We start from the raw sequence: 5,904 nt of genomic DNA, 5'->3' as shown, positions 1-5,904 counted from the left end.
TCAGCAGGGGTTCCCTTGGGATGTCGCGGCCTCCACGGCGCGCTGGATGAACCGGCGTTGGTGTGCTGGCTCGGAGGCACGTAGGAGCTAGGGGCTCCCACGACTCTGGGGTGTTTGCGTTGTCTGCGTTTTAATGCTTACATGTCCACGTCATGTGTACGAACGTGGCTAGATCTGAGCACTGTTTGCATCTAGGCGTTATTTGTTGCGGAAAGATTCTACTGTACAAAAGGGGTGCAGGAAGCTGGCTCTTTGTAGTTTGCGCCATTGGATGGCCTGGCGTCTTCAGAGATCGTGGTGTGCGATCTCAGAAGACGCCAGGCATATATGCATATATGCATATATGCCTGGCGTGCATATATGCCTTGGTGCATATATGCATTTTCCAAGTCGGTAGTACTGGGGGATGTCCGCGTAAGTGGCAAGTAGAAAATCGCGCGAGATAGCGGTGTCAGGGGAAGTGGGGCGGTGCATCCTACACTCGGCTCAGCAGCTAAGATCTCGGGCAAGTGTATGCACCTCGGCGTTTTCGCTGAGCGACTCGTGGGCTGTAGCCCAAAGTAGTAAGTGGGGGTGGAAGAGGGGGGAGTAAGTCGAATGTAAGATGCCTGGCGAGAAATACGGTCGGCATCGCAGTTGCGGATCACCTTTGAGAGTCACTGATGATGACTTTAGTATTATGATCAGTTAGCGCCAGCGCAATGGCAACCTCCTCTGCTGCTGTGACTGTTTCTGCGCTGCGAATACTGCAGGCTGTGTACCAGCTACGGTGAGAGGTGAGGGCTACTGCCGCCATCGCTGGCTTCGATGTGTGGTAAGAGGCGTCCGTATATGTGACGTGCGGACGTCCACTGAAGCGTTTTCCGAATTGACGTGCACGGTCGGCCTGTCTCTCGGCGTGGTGTTCCGGATGCATCCGTTTGGGAATGGGACGGATGCGGAGATATTTACGATATTCGGGTATAGGGTCAATGTAATTAGGGCCCGCCCTCGTTGGTGAGATCCCAACTTGCTGCAGTACTGCTCGGCCAGCGCGTGTGAGTGAGAGCACCTCGTATTGGACGGTGAGGTCAGCTTCGATCAGTTCGCGCACAGAGTTGGAGATGCCGAGAGCCATAAGCTTGTGAGTAGCTGTGGACACGGGAAGACCCAGAGTCGTCTTATATTTTTTGCGAAGTGACGCCTCTAGCCGTTCATTTTCGGAGCGGGTGAGACGTAGGTAAGGTGCAGACTAGGTGATGCGGGAACAGATGAAGGCTTGAACGAGGTGCAAGAGGTAGCACTCTCGTATACCTCCGTGCTTATTGGAGACTCGCTTGAGTAGGCATCCTATCTACCACCGACCGGTCGATGCGTTGGAGCGACATATTGTTGCTGTCGTTTCCCTGTAGGTGTAGGCACAACCCCATACCTTGTGATCTGTACGAGGGATGGGGTTGCTTGCACCTGGAGTTTGATTTCAGGAAGTACCTGTAGTGGGCGCCGTCCTGGGAACGGGATGATGATATACTCTGATTTAGTCGCCGAACAGTTAAGGCCAATTGTATCGAGGTAGTATCCGACTCGATCGATGGCGGTCTGTAGAGTCTCTTTGAACTGGCCGTCAATGAGGTGTATTATCCAAAGAGTGAGATCGTCAGCATAAAGGCTGTGGTGTAGAGGGGTATGTCAGCCAGAAGATTGGGCAGGCCTAGCAGTGCAACGTTGAAAGGCAGCGGCGAGAGCACGGAGGTCTTGCGGCGTGCGGCGGTTCCCAAGAGAGATGGTGGAGGGATGTCCCGTGCCGGCGCCGAGTTGTATTTTGCGGTCGGTGAGGAAGTCTCGGACGTGCGCATATACGTAGGATGTCCGACGCCGAGAGTCTGGAGTTGTTAAAGAATCGCTTCATGGAGGATGTTGTCGAAGGCCTTGGCAACATCGAGACCGGCGGTGACTTTCGTGTCTGGTGTGCGACGCATGCGGACCTGGTGAGGGAGAAGAAGCATAATATCCGGGGCTGCTAAGTGAGGGCGGAAGCCGAACATCGTGTCTGGTAGGGGGTGGTTGTCTTCGAGGTAGCGGAGAAATCTGGTCTGAGTAACGTGTTTCATTAACTTCCCAAAGCAGGACGTAACAGAGATGGGACGGAGGTTGACCAAGGTGGGTGGCTTTCCCGGCTTGGGGATGAAGACTAGCTTGGCGCACTTTCATGCTTGCGGTATTGTACCGCTGGTCTTGAAAGTAGTCAGTGAGGGTGTGAATAGAGGCGTCGTCTAGATTCCTAAGCATCCTGTTAGAAATGCAGTCGAAGCCGGCCCCCGAGTTGGTCTTGAGACGACTGAATTCTGAACGGACCTCCGCTAAAGTGATTGGAGAGTCTAGAACAAGGTTGGCCAAGCCTTGATAGGTGGGAAGATGGTTGCCGATTCGGTGCGCATGTAGGTGTCAATCGAATGGCGAGAAGAGCTCCGAGCAACTTCTTGCGCTCCCGTAGACGGGCGTAGTAGCGGTCGTTGTGTAGGACTGAGTCCTCTAAGTCAACGGTTTGCGTGGCATCAGCCATTTGTTTGACAATTTCGGTTGTCCATGTTTTGATCTCGGCAATGGCGGGAGGTGTGGACTGCTTTTTCCTGTGCGTGCGAAAGGAGTCCATGTCAATCACCTGAGTCGGTCCTCTTCGGTTGCCTCGTGGGCTCTTGTAACACGATCTCGGGCATGAAGTGATATCTTCCAAAATTTTCGTGAGTGTAAGACCAGGCGGCTACGACTCTAGGGCTCGTAAGGGCTAGATCCGGTGTTGTATCTCGGTGTAGGCCCGAACCGAGTCTAGGGGGGTAGGATACTCCGTGGTGAGGGGGGGCTGGTGCGTATGCCAGTAATTCCTTTATGCCGGCCATTCCGTCTTCCTTTAACCGAGTCGTAGTGGTAGCCCCATGCGCATGCGCGTTGAACTCACCGATGATGAGGAGAGGCCGACCTTGCGCTAGCTGCTGGGCTTTGACGAAAAGGGGCCAGAAAACGTCTTTATGGGCCTGGGGAGGGCTTTGAACATTAAGCAGAAACAGGCTAGTGCAAGGGTCGACGTAATATTTCTAAGAGTACGTGTTTGGGGAAAGTACGGTCCAAATGGTGTTGGAGAACAGTGAGATTACGCTTGACGACAGTGGCCACCCGAGACTTTACTCGTTCCGATAGGTATGTACTGTAACCGGCAAATTGCGTGTTCTTGCCACCTTCTTGGAAGACTATCCATTCGGGGTAATCACTCGCAGTGAGGAACTGTTGGAGGACTGCGTGCTTACGAGCGAACCCGCGTCAGTTCCATTGCCAGACGATGGTGTTGCCCGAGCTGATTGCCATGATTGGGCTGGGAAATTTCTAGGGTTGGAGGGAGTGCCGCCGCGGAGGCCGCGAGTACAGTGACCGCTCGGGGTTTTCCTTGGGCTTCTATAGTTTTGCACAAGGTCTCTATTTGTTGGCCAACCTGTGAGCCAATTGTGTGGAGTGAACGTTCGATGTGTGCTTCTAGAGCCCTGATGTGGGTGCACGTGATTGATTTCGTATCTTTGCTCGAGTCTGTCGAGACGTGCCTGCCAATCCTCTGCCTGAGGGTCGTTGTCGGCCGGAGCTTTGCGTTTGTGTGTGGATCCGATGGTAGGTGTGGTCGCCATAGGTACCGCCGTATAGATGCGGCTGGTTGTTGATGAGCGGGCAGCCGCGCGCGCCGTCGTGCGCTGTGCTTTCGCAGCTATACTCCGTTCCATGCATAGCAGTCAACTCTGTGGAAGCTACGCAAGAACTTCGGTCAAGAAAGGATATCACTCCGCGCGTTCCGTCCATGCTCTGCTGCGCGCCAACAGCGTTCGCTCACGCGAGCATGCACGCATAAGGCGCCTCGCGACGGGTTGCAAATAGGCAACCCGAAAAGGACGACAAAAATAAAAATGATTTAAAACAATGCATTAGCAGCCGTATACCAGAGTGCGTTTGTTTCTAAGGATTAAAACTTGTTTCATTCAATACTAATCCTATATAAGAAGCAGTTGCGCACAATTGTGGTCATAAAACATTGAACTCTATCTAAGTGCGAATGAAGCCACTGCAAGAAGTCTATCTAGCCTCCACAGCGTTGACTACTATGTATGAAACGGAGTATATATAGTTCGCGTTGATTCGAGAGGCAGCGCGAAGGTCAATTCGATCGCTGCTGCATGCTGCCGCACTTCCTCACTCCAGCGTTTTGACAGCGAGTTTGCGCGGTTATCGAGAGAGATATGTTCATGTTTGTTTGTGCACGTGGGGCACTATGCTTGCTAATTTAGTTAGTATGCCTATACTTACAAGTTTAAACGGCCAATAAAACTACTATCCTTCCTTCGTATAGCTGTCCACTAATTTGCTGTCGCAATCGATGCTTCGCCTTATTCGGGCGAAACATATTTTGAAAGATTTCTAAATGTACACCATTACACGTTTCCTTTTCTTACTGGAACATTTGTTGACCTCGTAGGGCATGTATTTTAGAGCTTCGCTGGCCTATTTTGTGTTTTTCGTGCTTGCCCCATTTGATGCACCATTGTAAGAATGAAAGTTTAGCTATTACGTATACACAACCTGCTCATTGTGTCAACAGTGATACTATACATGTTGGCTGCGGTATGCGCATTGACAAAAAAATGTGGCCTCTCGTATGCACAGAAACGCCCTGTGACCATATTGGCTTGCCCAATATGGTTGCTGCCGTTCAGACTTCGCAAGTGAACGCTATACGTCGGTTTTCTTATGATGAAAATAGACTGAACACTGAGCACTGAACACTGAACACATAAAGATGTGGTGACACTATATAGGTCAGGGTGAAATAGGCACTACAATTTATCCAGAAACCATAGACTGTTTTACTTTATACGTTAATTTATTTAAAGAAATGACTAGAAAACGGTGTGCCTAACGCTAAATATTATGCGCCAGATAAGGTGGATGAAAGTTGACATAGAAAAATATTTTTGCCCCCCCCCCAAAAAAAACATATATTTTTATGAAAATTTTAAAAAAATGCTTTGAAGTTCGGGGAAATAAAAGCCGAGGATGTGTGCACCCTAAGCATGTAAACGCAGCGTGGACATGCACATTTATGCCGAAGCCCATTATTTTCTGTTATCGCCTTTTTGCTGTCAAGGTGGCTTGGGCTTACAATTAAGCACAGTAATGGGCCAATCAATGTCGAAAAATAACAAGCCAGAAACGTGCTAAATGCATCGTGCTGACTGTTCGCTAAATATAGCCTAGGCTTCGTGGCTGATTTCCTTAGCCCATCGCTGGTAACGCTGCAGGAGGCTAACAGATCGCAGAGCGAGAGTCAATTAATCGACAGCTGGAAGCACTGGAACACGTAATGTGGCAAATCAGCCCTGCGGGAACCCGCAAGGTGTAGGAAAGTTAATAACAGGGAAGGTTGGACATTCACCCGTTTTGCAGCACGAAGCTACAGAATAAACCAGGGCGTGGTTCTCAAAGAGAAAAGCTTCACAATTCAAAAAAAAAAATCGTCCTGGTCCAGCTTCGGGCTTCCGCACAACTGATTTGCCATAATTTGTTATTATTCTCAACTAAAAGAACATTCGCACCGTTCGCCGCTTTTCTAATTTTCTGGCAACTCTCTTGGAAACTGCGAAGGAATAAAGTCGCAGCTTCGCCCGAAAGGCGGTGCATCGATTGCGATTGCAAATTAGTAGACAGCTATACGAAGGGAGGGAAGTAGTTTCAGTATTAAACAGAGAATTTCAATCGATGCACGTATAACTAAACAATGTCAATTTTGTTATCTTGTGTTTGTTATCTGAAAATGTTTTCATGCTGTTTCTTTGCATGTTCTCGTGTACCACTGCCAAGCCTCTGTATATATGGTGCGTCGGCCTTCTCATG

The 5,904-nt window shown here is 49.9% G+C and overlaps 1 pseudogene; it reads right to left on the bottom strand.

Moving 5' to 3' along the window:
• LOC135912761 (uncharacterized) lies at window positions 1–2,090 on the bottom strand (annotated as a pseudogene).
• Between the last annotated feature and the right edge of the window lie 3,814 nt (window positions 2,091–5,904).

This window comes from Dermacentor albipictus, chromosome 2 (assembly GCF_038994185.2).
Source record: "Dermacentor albipictus isolate Rhodes 1998 colony chromosome 2, USDA_Dalb.pri_finalv2, whole genome shotgun sequence".
NCBI lineage: Eukaryota > Metazoa > Arthropoda > Arachnida > Ixodida > Ixodidae > Dermacentor > Dermacentor albipictus.
This window is presented reverse-complemented; position numbering and strand designations above follow the sequence as displayed.